This window comes from Poecile atricapillus, chromosome 2 (genome assembly GCF_030490865.1).
Source record: "Poecile atricapillus isolate bPoeAtr1 chromosome 2, bPoeAtr1.hap1, whole genome shotgun sequence".
Classification (NCBI taxonomy): domain Eukaryota; kingdom Metazoa; phylum Chordata; class Aves; order Passeriformes; family Paridae; genus Poecile; species Poecile atricapillus.
The window spans coordinates 50,128,747-50,144,617 of NC_081250.1; the positions used below are offsets into that span (position 1 = coordinate 50,128,747).

General features: G+C 39.8%; 1 protein-coding gene and 1 long non-coding RNA gene across 5 annotated transcripts in view; one reads left to right on the forward strand and one right to left on the reverse strand.

Moving 5' to 3' along the window:
• CNTNAP2 (contactin associated protein 2) overlaps positions 1-15,871 on the reverse strand; it is a 1,026,949-nt gene that overhangs the window by 122,936 nt on the left and 888,142 nt on the right. The window lies entirely within an intron of this gene.
• On the forward strand, positions 483-15,708 carry LOC131576452 (uncharacterized). 4 transcript variants are annotated; one of them, XR_009276982.1, is made up of 4 exons: positions 483-583; positions 2,562-2,755; positions 3,319-3,444; positions 5,190-5,309. It is a non-coding gene; the product is annotated as an uncharacterized LOC131576452 (long non-coding RNA). The 4 variants fall into 4 exon arrangements; XR_009276983.1 differs by lacking the exons at positions 483-583; positions 5,190-5,309 and adding an exon at positions 15,490-15,708 and having other exon boundaries at positions 1,295-2,755; XR_009276984.1 differs by lacking the exon at positions 483-583 and having other exon boundaries at positions 1,295-2,755; positions 5,259-5,283.

Sequence of the window (15,871 nt, forward strand, 5' to 3'; positions counted from 1 at the left end):
GTCCTTCTTCAGAAAAGGGCTGATAGGCTTTTCTTAAAAAAAAAAAGGTCATGGCTCAGTGAAAGGCTCAAATACTCATATGAAGGAAAGAAATGTTGTCTTCATATGAGTAACATGAGGACAATTCTGTCCATAAATATTTATTGAAAAAAGTACACAATAAGCAGGGATTGAAAGCTTATTTTGCAGATTAAACCTGGCCTGTCAGTTTTTTTTCTGTTGTCTGTTTGTTTTTTCTGTGTTTGTTGGAGGGTTTTTTCTGTGGTTGTTTTTCTCTGTGTTGGATGTGTTTGCTTTTATTTTTTTTTTTTATTTTTTTTCCCCCCCGCATCTGATGAGTAATTATGCAATTTCTTTGGCTTACACTGGTGATGCCATTGGTTATGCTTTTACTGAGAAAACTATTTCCTTTGAGAGATACCATGATGTTAAGGCAAGTTCTTCAGTTTCAAAGGTAGTTGATAATGATTGACCCATTAGAGGAAAGAGTAACTTAGAAGTATCATAATCAAGTTTAGCACTGTTTACAGTTTCACTGACTCTGCAAAAGTATTAGCAGCCTCTCCCTCCAAGGAATGAAAAGGTATGGGTCAGAAAATCAGTACTTTTCTGTTCTGTTCTATTCTATTCTATTCTATTCTATTCTATTCTATTCTATTCTATTCTATTCTATTCTATTCTATTCTATTCTATTCTATTCTATTCTATTCTATTCTATTCTATTCTATTCTATTCTATTCTATTCTATTCGATTCTATTCTATTCTATTCTATTCTATTCTATTCTATTCTATTCTATTCTATTCTATTCTATTCTATTCTATTCTATTCTATTCTATTCTGTCAATTCTTCAAATAACTGAAAGAGCAAACAACTCCTAAGTCAAAGGATAAATCTAGGTAAAAGATGATTATTTGCAGTCATTTGTGTTTTTTCCCCCTGTAAAAGTCATATGATAATCAAAAATCTAGCCTTTATCTTCATAAGCTTTTATCTTAGCATTTTTCCTCTTCTGTTACTTCATTTTTAGATTTGAAAACTAATTTCATTGGGAATTTTCTGTGTCTTCACCCCCTGCCCCCCTTTCCACCCCCAGTCTCATCCACAGATCTGTGTGTTTTGGCTTAAGAAAGAAAGAAACTAACTTTAATCAGATGATTATTTATTTGCAGACTACTGCAGTTTAGTAATCAAACTCATCTTACTCCTCTGTCACCACTTAAAAATAATGCTTTCCAAAGATACAGAATAATATTCAATTGTATATCCATATCAATTGTATGCCAGGTTTTATTTTGAAAGGAAGATGGATTCCTCCTCTACTAAGGTGAACCAGTATTTCATAGAATGAAGATTATTTTTTAAAATGGATTGGAAATATTCTGCTACTAATTATAGATGCAAATCAGGAAATGGTATATTGATCTTAATAACTTTTAGTCCTTCTACAACTTGAATATGCCACTGCTCTAAAGTCTCTTACGCTTATCCAACTCCATGTTATAAGACATTTTATCTGATATTATGACAATTGAAGAGAAAGATGGTGTGAATTAAAAGCCTGGAGAAAAAACCTGCAGACACACAAAGCTTTTTAAAGGTCTGTACAGATTTTCTTCTTAAGCTTTAAAACAACATGTCAGCTATGGCTTTTCCTCCCGAATGTAAACCTAATGCCCAGTTTTCTGTATGTCTTAACTCCTGTGCGTATTTCTACTGAAAAGCTTTAGCAGACCAACCTCTTGTAATAAAAGGTTAAACCTTTTCTCCTGTTCCCATGAGTTTTAGTCCTGAGGAAAACACAAATCAAAATGGCTGAAAAGGAGACATGATGAGTCATATCTACTCAGGGAGGGTAATAACCGAGTATAGAAAACTTAAGATATTGACATGATCTGATGTTCTGTTTGAAGGTGACTTAATCACAGGTTTCTGCACAGAAAGGATCCAGACTTCAAACAATCGTGCTGGGCTTGATGCCAAGAATCCTCATAACTGAGTGCTGCTATCAGTCCTTCCAGAAAGGAAAAGCAGAAATAAAAAGGCAAAAAGGAAAAGTTATCGGCCTTCTAATACATTTGGCATGTTAGCATGTTTGTCAGAGAGGTACCCTTTCCAAATACTGAATTTTGCCTTAATGAACAGAAGGTCTCTGGCCTTAGCTCCTCATGGGACTTAAATATAGGCCTGTTTGAAGGTAAACATTGCTAATCAAATGTGTCAGTATTTTGATAGGTTGTGCCTTTTGAAAAAAAGATGAGGAAGAGGATCTGGTACCTTCCCTATAGGCCATTATCCATTTGAGCCTCAAATAGGGCATGTCAGATATCAAGGAGAGGGACAGAAAAAGAGAAGCGCTCAGGAACAATTAGCCCAGAGCAACAACAACAACAGAAAATGGTCTGAACAAAAATCCAGGCAGAAAACCTTTGCTTTTGAGAGGAGAATAATTCACATCAACAAAACAAACTAGAGCAAAAATGATGGTCCTCAGTTTTGTTACTTGTTTCTTCCATTCTTGTTCTTAAGTTTATCTCATTACGGATCTTTCTCTTGTCCAGGCTTCTTCATCACATATAATAAGGTCATGTCTTGTGTGTTCATCTGCCATTACATCAGTTCCCTCAGCATGGACATCCCAGGGAGTGTGACCAACAGCATTTTGATAGAAATTTGTATGAGAAAGAGTGTTTGTATCAGAAATAGTGTGACCAGAAGGACTAAGGAAGTGATCACACCTCTGTACTTGGCACTGGTGAGGCTGCACCTTAATCCTGTGTTCAGTTTTGGGCCCCTCACTACAACAAAGACATTGAGATGCTGGAGCATATCCAGAGAAGGGCAAAAGAGGTGATGAAGGGTCTGGAGCACAAGGCTGATGAGGAGCAGCTGAGGGAGCTGGAGGTGTTTAGACTGGAGGAAAGGATGCTCAACGGACATGGTCAATCATTTTTCTTCAGCCTCAATGACATAAATTTACACCTACAAAAGCTGACACTGTATAGAAGCAGTAGAAACATTTCAGTTTTTCTTGGGGTCTTAAATCTCAAGAAAAAAATTAAAAAAAGAAAGAAAGAAAAAAAAAAAGTCGCTATGTGGTTAAGGAGAAGGAAACTTGTGCCTTGACTGGCTGTTCATTCAGGTTCCTGAATATTAGCTATCTGTCTCTGTCCTCCCAGCAATTTTTTGAATACTGTTGATTTCTCAAACTGGTCAGAGACATCAAAAACATTACTTAGATATTGAAGTGCTGGGAACCAAGGCTTTGCAATGGCATTTGTCTTGTATTTCTGCTGTCTACAGTGTTTTCTGTTACAGGCCTGAAATTTTCTTTTGCAACGTCAGATAAAAGTCCTTCTCCCTGCATTACCTACACTGCTGCCTCTGTGTCTATTTCTTTGATCTCCATCCCACAAGAAGCTGGAACACTGATCCACAGAGCAAGTGAGTTAAATGTATCCTCTGTACATTCATTCCCCTGTTTGTTTTGGTTTATTTTACAGCCTTGTTACTATTTCTCATGTCACTGCTGGATTCCTGCACATCTAGGGATGTGTCACCTAATCTTCTTGGCCCGTAGAACTTCAGCCACATTACTTGTCTGGCCAGTGTGAACCCACTCTCTGGCTCTGTCCCAGAGCTGTGGCTGGGGTTTTGGCAGAGGCAGATCACTCATGTATTAGGCTGGGCAGAGCCTAACACATCCCTAAGAACATGCTCTCTGAGCTCAGGGAAGCAGTGCTTACCTGTTGGCAAGCTGCTAGTGAGCTCCCTGTGCTTTACAGGAGCAAAATGAAAGCGGTGTGAGAGGAGAGACAATGAGGGCATCAGCTCACATACACTACACTTGAGGAACTTCAGAAAAATTATTTTGGGCCTTCATCCCATGCTCTGCTACAGTGTCATGGCTGTGAGACACTGAAAGTCTGGAGTTTTTAGGAATGTATCCTCACCAAGTATCTCTTTTCCATGCCACGTCCATCGCAATTTCACGCTGGAAGAGGTAAATCTGCACAAGTGCCACTATAGTGACCAGAGTGATATGGAAGGTACATTTCAATCCAAATCTGGCATTTCAAAAGAGTTGAAGAAACACTCTATGGCACTTCTGAGGCCAAATTTGGTATATGCAGCCACAGCTCTATAGCTAGTTCTCTGAAAGTGTTTCCAATAAATAATCCAATTTTAATTAACATGAGATATAATAACTCTTATTAAATCTAAATTGAATGCATGTTAGGGAACTTAAATTTGTAGTATTGCTCAATACAAACCTTCAAAAGTGGCAGCTTCAATCCCATTACTCCAAGTTTTATCACTATGTTAAAAATGACCTGCTAAATTACTCTCCTGGGTAATGTGTAATGCCATAAAAATTAAACACTAATTTATTACTTAAATAAAAGACATCAGAGATTGTCAGGGTGTTAAACATCAGGGCTGTCTTGTTTTCCAAACCATATTTTATGGCAGACACAGCTGTTACTTCTTAAATGGCTCTCAAATAAACAACCTTTTTTTTTCTAAATGAAGGCAAGCAAAAGCCGGGATGGGCTACTGGCTCTGAGTGTGGGATTTCAAACTTTTTTACAACATGGATCACGTGGTGGTGGAGTGACTATATCTGTTGCTGCCACTGGTGATGGAAAATATCATATCTTCAGTAAATAAACCCATTATTTATATATATCACCCTCTGGGACCAGAGGTTTAACAAAACACCCTGTCTGCAGTGTTATTGCTTTCAGTTCACAGGCTGCTCTTCTTTATCGCTGCTGCTTTGTGCCAGCTTTGCTAGCCAGATATGAGACTGATAATAACCTTTCTAAAGATTCAATTGCAACTTTCCCATTGACATAAAATGAAGCACAAGCAGGAATGACACCACTTTCTCTTTGATGGCTGTTTTATTTTATGTCCTCCTCCTAGAGTTTGTGCAGAACTGTGTCAGAGCAACCAATCAATCTTCCCTCAACTCTGTGTTTCAGCAGGAAGAATAAAACATACAATACACAGTATTGCTGCAAAATATTAATTTCTTCCCAAAGTGCTGGCAGTTAATAATAATAATAATACGCAATTAACTCGATTTTCAAAAGGATTAGAAGGGCGAGGCAGGTGACTGCAGGCAGGTCTCAGTGGTGAATTTTCATTTTTTTGTATGATCACTCAACTTCGACATCTTGCAGAATCCTAGTTCCTCTCCTCTGGCACACGTCTGCATACCCGAGCAATGCCGTCTCCTTAAAAAACCCCAGCAGATGGCAGCAGGGTACAAGCTTTGGCGAAAAGGAGACTCGGGCGACGGGTGTTTTAACTTTGTATCTAAAGAAGTGTGAACGGATAGTTCAGCTTTTTTAGAGATTTGTTTTTGGGTTTTTTTTGTTTTTTTCCCACTCACCACTCCCTTCCCTCCCCTGTGTGCAGAACAGAGGGATGGGTAATTCACTGTCCTCTCCGAGTTTCAGGTGTCCTGCATCTCCAGTTACTCAGGGGCTCTATGTGCCCCTCTCGCTTTGCAGTTGCCGTGTCGGTCTCGCATAAGGAGGGCAGCGAAGAAAATCCAGGTGGCTTCTCAAGGGGTCTCAGCCTTGTGTCCCCTCGGCTTTCTTTGGAGCAGTTCTCCCTTTGTGAGGCTGCCTGCAGCTCAGCCTCATGTCCCTCTGCAGCGACTTTCCATCCTTCCCGAGCCCCTGTGGCCCTTCGGAGAGCTGCTTATCAGTCTGTGCGCTTTAGAAACTAAATCCTGCTCTCCTTGGTGCTGGCAGTCAGGCAGTAGCTGCCTTTTTAAAGAGCTATTCCTAAAAACTACTAGCTGCACGTTTTAGACCTGAGGAATTGGGCACAGCGAGTTCAAAGCCTGCTGTGATGCCTGTTGTCACTATCCTGACACTAATCACCAGAAAGCTTCACTCCTCACCCCTGACATGGCTGGGTAATCGTGCGCCACTGGGATCGACAGGTTGCAGCGAGCCAATAAAGCCAGAGGGTCTGACCTACAGCACGGGGTGAGAGCTGCTCTGCCATCATCTCCCAGCACTTCTTGCTCTGCCAGTAATGCACCCTGACTGTCCACATCCCAGCCTCTGGCACGGTGCCCCAAGTCAGTGCCGGGACTCAGTAATCATTCTCCAGGCTTCCTTCAATATTTGCTTTCACTCTGCCTTCCTGGTGCCTTCCTTCTGCTGTGTCTGGAGCCACGTTGTAACTTCTCTGCTACACAAACTGGCTGCAGCCCCTGAAATGCACTTGTGCTTGCTGCCCCACAACAACCACAAACCCCGGTAAAGCAAGAGAGTTTCTGCTTCTTTTGTAAAATGCACAGGTTGGTTTCATAAGCAAGGACAAAAAGATCATCTAAGGCTGCAAAAAAATAATAGGGTCTGTGACAGGTGAATAGGAGACAGCTGGAGGGGAAAGCGGCTGGCTGGAGCAGCAGGTGATATACTTCAACAGCCTGCTCTCTTCCAGGAGCAAAAGGAAGAGCTCCAGGCAGATTTCTACTCTCAGATTCATATTCTGCTTTCTGGGTTTCTCCACTGGTAGCACAGAAATATGCTGTCTGGAGATTCTCTCTCTGCATGAGTCAGCATGAATAGCAGGGATTTCTGTCCCTGGGTGCATGCTGTGCCACTTGGGTTCTGTGTGCCAGGCTGATGTGGGAGCAAGAGACACTCTGATAAATTGTACCTGACATAGCATCTCCTCAGATAATATGAACTGGAAGACCAAAGCTCAAGACATCTGTATGGACCACAAGAAGAATTCAAAGATAAAATACAGCCTTATGGCTTGATGGAAGTAGTTTTTTTTTTCTGTAAAGCTCCGTTTCTTAATACCAATCACAAATGGAATAAAAATTAGCCTTTACATTTTTATCACAACATCTGCATGACTTTTCTCCACTACATTCATCAATTTTCATATTTCTTTAGTAGAGTCCATCTTCTATGTAATTCCTTTTCAGTATTTCCCTAGAGGCAAAAATGCAGTATAGCAACCACTTGCAGGAGAAAAGCTCCAGTCTTTGGAAGGCATTCAGCTGCACACCTTCTTAGTGGTGCTGGACACAGAATAGATACTCAAGGACATGAAAAAGGACTATTCATCCCAAGTTTTCAGGCACTCTTGAATATCCTAGGCAACTTTCTTTCTTTCACTGGAGATCCATACATATGCAAAAAACATAAAAAGCAGGAGCAAGAAAGGTATGAATCACATGTCTCATGTTTTCATCATTATCCATCAGTGATTTCAAATTGATAGTGATTACATGAAAACTTTTGCATAAATAAAAGTTTGCAATAAATAAAAAACCCCCAGTCTTTCAGACATGCTACTTTAGGATTTTTCAATCACATCTGGCATATTTATCACCTTCAAAGACGTGTACAGTACACTGCTTCTCTATGAACAGGGGGATCAAGAATAAAATAATCAAACCTACAAGCCTGAATATGTTTCCCTAATTCCTATTCTCAGTTATTTAAGGAAGTAGCCAATTCAATAAAAATTAAGTAGTTGAAAATACTCCTGAAGAACAGGTTTATTAGTCTGGTTTTCCTGGATTTCAATTCTAGTAAACTTGATAGGTTTCTGTTATGTTTTGTTTTAACACGCTGAATTAAGTTGAGAATTATATTTACAAATACTAAGTAGCAAAACATTTGTACCTCACAGAGAGATGCATGGAGACCCCTTAATGATTCACAGATCCATAAAACCTCTGAAAATTGTACCTTCCCAAATGTGCAGTGTGGTTTGATGAGTGCAATGGCAGGATGAGTTGGTTTTTATTTAGCTTTGCTCACAGAAAATGGCTTCAGTGTACGAAAGGTATTTCTTCTACAGAAAGCTTTCTGAATTTCAACAGCACTGAGAAAAGGGTTAGCACTTTCCCAATAGAAACACAGGTCTACTAATTCTAACCAAATATCCATAATGATCAAAATGGGGAAAGACAGCACTTTGGATTAGTAAATGAAAGCCATTGTTAATACCTACAACCCTGTAGTCTGCACTTCCTGACCATCCCTAATGTGAGAAGAGCAGCCCCACTGTGTGTCAGTTATTATGAGCAAAATCAGCACACATTTACAGTCTTATAAATACCACAGAAAGCATCTGCACCATTCAAATAATGATTAAATTAGGGAATCAGCAAGCCAACTCATTTTATTGTAATGAAAGGGCAGAAGAAAAAATCTGGATAGATCTTTAGAGAGCTTTCAGGGTGAAAGAAAGCCACAGTCTACAGAAATAAATATTCATGTGAATTTACAAGCACAAGATGAAAATATTCCTCTACATTGTAAATTGGACAAGAAAGTCTATGCTATCTGTATTTTCCCAATAGGGTTATAGTAAATGTTTCGCATTCATATTTTATTCTTTATCTGCAACAAAGCTTTATGATGTTTTCCACTAGTAGCTGATGGTATTTGAATATATGGAAACCAAACTGGTGCAAAATAAAAGGGCATGCAGAGAAAAATACTGCATTGTAATATGCGTATCATAGTGGTGGAGAAATATGGACATGTATCAAAACTGTTTCATTAAAGTAAACATAAACCTCAATGGCTACCCTAATTTTGCTGTTATTTTTTGATTCAGGACTTTCATAAGGAAGTGTTACAGAAGTAACAAAAAAACCCTATACCTATTTTGAGAATGCCTGCTACATTTCCAATCTTCTATTTTTAATGGAAAATCTCCCCTGTAATTATTCTCTTATTCAAACATTTCAGGCTTTGGATCAAACCAGCATCAGGTGGCACAGAAAGCAGACTTCTCTCAATCCAGAAAAGTACTTAGAGAGAACGAGGCACTAAATTCCTGTGTAAGCACTTCAGATCTTTTTCATTTCAGTGAAATACTCCGAATCAGAGCTCTGCCCACTGCTTCTGCTAGATAAAAACCCATGAATTGCTACTAATTTGGATGGATAAGTTCTTAAACAGGAATAAATTACTCAAACACCTCTGTGGATGTGAGCCATGGAGCAGGATATGGGGGGTCTTACAAAGTATGTGCATTGACCAGGAAAGTGTGCAGACTCTTTTGAATGCAAGGTACCAGTATGGAAGCTGTGTAGCTCCTTGTCTGCTTTCCTGCCACTTTCTTCCCCTACCAGCAGCAAGCCTCCAGCTGCATGCAGTAGTTCCACAAAATCTCTCCTGGTATGTCTGTTTCACGAGCTTCATATCATATCCTCCCTTGATTGACTTCCTATCATTTACACATTGCTTTCAAGCTCTCTTTTCCAGCTCTCTTTCCCACCTGATCTTTGTTTTTAAAAACAAGAATCCTCCTGTTCACAGACCATATGCTGTCTGCGATCATTAGCCAGTTCTGGGAGTGCAGCCAGGAAGGCAATAGTGGGACAGAGTGATGGACTCATAGGAAATGTCCTTTTCTCCCATGCCTGTACACACCCTGGCAAAAGGGAAGCATCAATATCTGAGCTGGAGAGAGAAAGCTAGTAAGGAGGGAGAGAAAATGAACAGTGTACACAAGCTTTGAAGCTGGTAGGAGAGGAATGTGTTTCATATTGGCCTTTTCAGGAACTGACCATCGTCTTAATGGTGAGTTCTACTACAATGGAACGAGTAATTTCCAGCTCAGACTGTTGATTTTTCCCATACCACCTATTTTCCTGATGTTATTTTCCAGACTATATTGAATTCTGATCCTATTTTCATTTCTTCATTTCCTTTTACCCTCAACATTATGATCCGTACAAGCTCTCTGCCTGACCTCTTCACAAAGTCAGGGAGCACAGAGTCTCCCATTTTTCCTAGGTCTGTCCCTAGCTAGTCAGTTACCAAAAGCGAGCTCACCAAACATGAACATTTACAAGATTGATACATTTACAATAAGGGTAAAAATGAATAATAGGGGGAAAGTAATTTGAGTTAGAGACATTTAAAAGGAAGGCAGTTAAAGACATTTAATTACTTCTTTATTGTCTATAATAACATGGTGGCAATGGTTTCAGCCTATTTTTCTTGAGCTGAGAGACAGTTTGTTATGCACTGTCTCCATGAATATCTCCAGCATGCAAATAGAATGTCTTGTAACTGCAAAAGGCAATTACTCTTATAACATATGCATAATGAAATCTGACTGCATTATCTTTTTGTCCTTAATAAGAACAGTTTACATTTTTGTAATTTGTGATGCATCTTTTAAGATATGTATTTGCATGGCCCTTTTTAAAAAAAAGAGGGAGGAGAAAAACAAAGTAATACAGCTCAAGTAGCCCCCCAAGCATATATGTATATATCCAGAATGGAATGATGGCATTGCTAATTAAACTGAAGACAAGAAGGAAGGACATTGCTATACAAAGACATGCCTTCCTCACTAAATCAAAGAGGAGACAACTTGAGGAAGGAGGCAGCTTCTGACGCTTCAGGCTAGTGACAGCTGACCCCAGAGAGCAGCTGGACAGGCTGAAGCAACGCCCAGCACTTGTGCCTGTTCTTTAACTGATGGGATTGCACACCAGAAACATGGTCTGAGCCTGAGAGCTTCACTGTCCTGTGCTGCTGTCCTGGGAGATTACAGGGCGCCAGTGCAGTTCCCAACACAGTCAATGGCTTGCAGAACTAGATACTAAAATTTGTAAGTGCACAAACATATCTATCTACCTGAGCTTTCAATTACTCCTTGTTTTCACAGGATGACAGAAAAGACTTCCATGATCATCAAATCCAACCTCAGACCTAATATTACCACTAAACTGTGGCAATAGTGCCACTTCCACTTGTTTTCTCAACTTTTCCAGGCATGGTGACTCCACTATTTCCCTTTCATCATGACAACACTCTAATGTTATGGAGATTCTTTTACTGAATATTGTAAATAAGTTAGTCTGTGATATTGAATCTGGTTCAGCAACTCTTGTGTACTGTAGTCCAACAGTGTGGACTTCAGAGAATCCCAGAATGATTTGGGTTGCAATAAACCTTAGCAATCATCTAGTTCCAAACTCCCTGCTGTGAGCAGGGAAACCTTCCACTAAACCAGGCTGCTCAGAAAAACCTGGAAATGAGCATTTCCAGGAACGGGGCATGCACAGCTTCTCTGGGAAAATAGATCCAGTGTCTCACCACCCTTGCAGAAAAAGAATGCAGAAAAGGCACCCTTCCTTATATTACATATAAATCTACCCTCTTTCAGATGAAAACTGCCCATTGTCCTATCACTGCAGGCCTTGGTAAGAAGTCTCCCACCTGCTTTCCTATAAGGCCCCTTTATATATTTAAGGGTTGCAATCAGGTCTCCCTAAAGCCTTCTGCAGGCTGAACAATGCCAACTCTTCCAGCCTGTATTCAGAGAGGAGCTGTTCCTGTCCTCTGACCATATCTGTGGTCCTTCTCTGGACCCAATCCAACAGGTCCATGTCTTTTTTTATGCTGGGGATCCCAGAGCTGGATCCGCCACTTCAGGTGGGATATCAGAAGAGCAGAGGGGCAGAATCGCCTTCTCAACCTGCTGACCACACTGCTTTTTATGCAGGCTGAGGTCTGGTTGCCTTTCTGAGCTGCAAGCATCAACTTACAGAACAAGTTCTCAGGGAGTTTAATGGGAGTACTGAACATTCAGACAGGGTAGTTGATTCAGTTCAACATGAATAATACCTGGGCATCTCTGAACAGACGCGAACATGTTAGTTGAAATAATGAATTTTTGTTTGGTCATAAAAAATTACAGGTATTCAGATAACCCCTTTAATTCAGGTAATTAGAAAAGTGTCTTTATATGCTTGGTTTTAAATAGATGGATAGATGATGGTTAAACAAAAAACTTCAATCCCAGCAGCTAATGCTCATTGTTCTACTGAGTCACATTGAGCTCTGTTTCAGTATGTCAGAATGATGGAAGATGCAGCCCATCAAGCTGCCAAAAACATGAAGTGTGGAATATAAATAGATCTTTTTAGTGTCACAGGTGCTGCTGAATTGTCTGGAGACATATTATTCAAATTTGCAGGTAATACTCCATCCACAGAACACAGTGATCATGTTCTCTGTTGTTTCTTGAAAGCACTGTCCTGGAAATCATTAACAAAACTAGTTTCTCATGGGGAATGGCAAGGTTGTACAATCTTAGGTTTCTTCTAATCCTGCCTATATAACCCCCCTGTAACCTAAAATAAGAGTTTAATGCTATTAGACTATGCTTGGTACATTGCATGCTTTTGTTTTTTCTAGTGCTGAGCCCTCTCAGACAGAAGAGATTATTTATTCTGGGTCATATACGTATATATTTGCACCATCATGGTACTTGACTTTGTTCAAGTATGATAAAAATACATGGGTTGGGATACTGCCAGCCAAAGAATAAATTGTGAACGCAGCAACAAAAAATATTGCTACTAAGAAATTACTGTACTCTGTGTTTCTTCAGTTTCCAGGTCCTAAAGTATCTTCTTCAAAACATGCTGGCCACATGGAAAGGTTTAATGTAGCTCTGGTCATTTGTGGAAGAGCTATCTTCAGGCTGAAGAAGATTCTGGTTTTTGCAAACACATCTGCACTGTTTTGGAAGTCCTCCATGAAGTGCTGGGATTGATGGACTTTTTTCCTCTCCCAGGTTCTTCTCCACTCTAGAAACTAGCCAATATACTGTTCATTTACCCCTGGCCCAGGTTTAAGTCTTCAATGCTTCTTGAGAATCACAGCACAGAGTTTTAATAGAGATCTTAAGTCTAATGGCTCCCCTTTAAGTTGATTAAGTGTTGTCATCCTAATTGCACATTGCATGGAGGAGGTAAGTGATGCAGAAAATCAGAACTACTTTGACATCAAGTCTGTGACAAAGCTGGCATCAGGGTCTCTCAGGACATCCCAGTCAATCTTCCTAGCAACACCTCCCTTCCACCTGGCATAGCAAATAAACACTAGCCAGTAAAGAGGAATCTTATTTTATGAAACATAATAAACTTTACCAGAACCTCAGGATGGTGTCATATTGGTCCTGAGTTTTGAAATTTCAGCTTTCATCCTGGAAACATTTTAATGCAATTTTTAGAAAAATAACAGAAAGCAGCCAACATCCATAACAGACTTATGAACAGATACTGTGCAAGAAGCAGAGCATGAGACATGAATTAAATAAAAATAGGAACCTTGTTACTATTTTTATTTTGAAACTGCATAAGAACATACAGTCTTTTCATTGCATTGTAATTGTTGCAATTACAGAATTTTTTAAAAAGTCTGAAAGTAGAGCTGCCTCTCTAAAGAGAGGCCATGTATATTATTCACAGAGAATGAAATCAGAGTAACTAAATGATGGATGGTGGAAAATCGATTGCATTTTTAAAGCTGATGTTCTAGCATTAAGTGTTATTAGTAACAGAGACAAGCATCTTCTAAATAATGCCCTTAGCGACAAGTCCAACTCACACAAGCAGATGGTTATGCTCACATGGAATGTGACTGCATTGGGATTTGCCAGGGTAAATCTGACTGCGGGACTGGGAGATAGTTACCATAGCATGCAATTCAAGCTGTGACAATTCACCATTTTTACATATTAAATCCACATTTTGATTGCGCCAAAACTTTTTGGTCATTTTTTTTCAGTGTGTTTTGTGGCAATTCTTGAAGTCTATGAGAGCTACTGCAATCCCATCAACTGTTCCTACTGAATAACATTAAATCATATTTATATTGTGACCCTGACATGGCTGTGTGTGTAACTTTACACCAGTAGTTCTCAGTCTAATGTTGCATAAACTTCTTTTGCAATAACACTACCTTGCTGCTACATAATCCAAAGGCTCCCAAGTGTTATATTAATAAATATAGCCTTTTATGACATTCTTTTAAAAGATAGATCATTCCAAGTGGAATGTTGGTTCAATGCTTTAACTCTTCAAACTCTTTATTTCTAACAGACTGACTTTAACCTTCCTCTCACAAATTGTAGAGGTTAATTTGTGTGACATTGTTGAAATACATGGCTTGTCTGTGATTCCTACAGATTAGGTGTGATTTAGGTAGCTGCATTTTGGCCATTAGTAACCCAGAATCATAGAATCATAGAATATTCTGGGTTGGAAGTGACCCATCAGGCGCACACAACACTCCAAGAGTTCACACCATGTGTCTAAGAGCATTGTCCAAACTTGAGCTCTGTCAGGCTTAGTGCTGTGACCACCTCCCTGGGGAACTTGTTCCAGTGCACAACCAGACTCTGGGTGAAAAACCTTTTACTTATATCCAACCTAAACCTTCCTCGACTCAGCTTCATGCCAGTAACACACAAAATATTTTACAATTCCTCTGGGAGGGTGAACAGCACATATGCTGCACACATTCTTAAATGGCAATAAAGACTCTAGATTATGTGATCATACAAGAGTTCAAGACCTTCAGTTCCCCAGGACATTTCGACAAAAAATGACAAAAGAAGAGAAAATTGTGCAGAAAGCCTAGATGTTTTCCTGGGATCTGTATGCCATAAGTGTTTCAATTTCTCAAAATCATTTCATACACAGTTTCTATAGAATTCTTCAGGGATTTAATTTACCCTATGGCTATACATACTGCTCATTTATTTTTCCACAGTTTTCTTTGGAGCGTGCTTTCAAACTTAACACTGAGTTTCAAAATGAGGCATTCCGTCTTTCTAGAAGAAGACAAAACCCTTTCCTTTTTTTCCTTACCAGTCCTACACTGTGGCCCAGGGAAACATAGGTAACTTCTCTCTGGCTCAAACTCCATAACTAGCTGTGAAGCCTGTGGATGGCTAAATACTTATCAAACTTTGATCTGTGCATCCCTATTTCTATTCATGAAGTTACTCAGGTATAATTAGAGGCTTTTCCATAATTACAGAGTGGCTTTTTGTCCCCATAGAATGAGGCACACAGATGGACACTATAATGGAAATTAGTCAGCAGCCTGTCCATGATTGATGAGTCGGTAAAGTGCCCAGCTCCTACCCTCGCTGGAGTATAGGTGCTCTTGGACCCAGCCAGCATGAAAGAGAGCAGACGGCATTCCAGCCTTCACATTAGCAGGTGGTCCTGAGCAAGCAAATCTCCTGACTGAAAGATGGCAACCTTACATAATCAGTTTTCAGACCTGAATTGTTTTTACGTAGAAAATATTTCTCAGACAAAGATGCAGCACTCAACTTCTCCTTTCAGCTCTTCTTTTTGCCTTAGTAACACAGAAAAACTCCAGACAAATTAACCGGGGACAAATACAGAGAGAGCAGTCCTGTATTTACTTGATTCACATTATTAAACATAATTTGAACATGGGATCTGGCCACATTCATGGTTCATGATCAGACTCAGCACACAATGCTGAAACTCCTATTAATTCTCTGAGAAAGCTGTCAGGCTCCATTTTGATCTCATGCCTAATGAGAAAGGTTTGTCATGCCCTGTGAAAAATACTGGGCAAGCCTTACAAGTTTCTAAAATCTCATTTTCATTCCCTTCCTTTCTGACTCTGCTGCGAGGAGCTCAGTGCCACTGTTCAGAAATGGATGAAAGGGAGACAAAGCGATGCGAGTGTGAGCTGGCTTGAATCAATGCCTGCTTCACTGCGGCCAGGAGATCAGCATGCAGGAAACACGCTAACACCTGGGAAGTGCAGACTGAGGCACAGCACCCAGGGACACCAGGACAGATGGATTAATGAACCTGTGCTGGAAACTTCACGTGGGGATCCTTTTTTGTCAAACAGGTAAAGAAAGAGAGTGGATGAAAATGAGTGTTAAAAGATGAGGAGAGTCAAAAAATTACTTTTATCAGTCTCCTGAGATCAAGTATGAGAAAAGGAATGCACGTACTTCACAAACGATTGTATTTAAAGGCGTATTTTTTTGCTGTCAGTCTCTT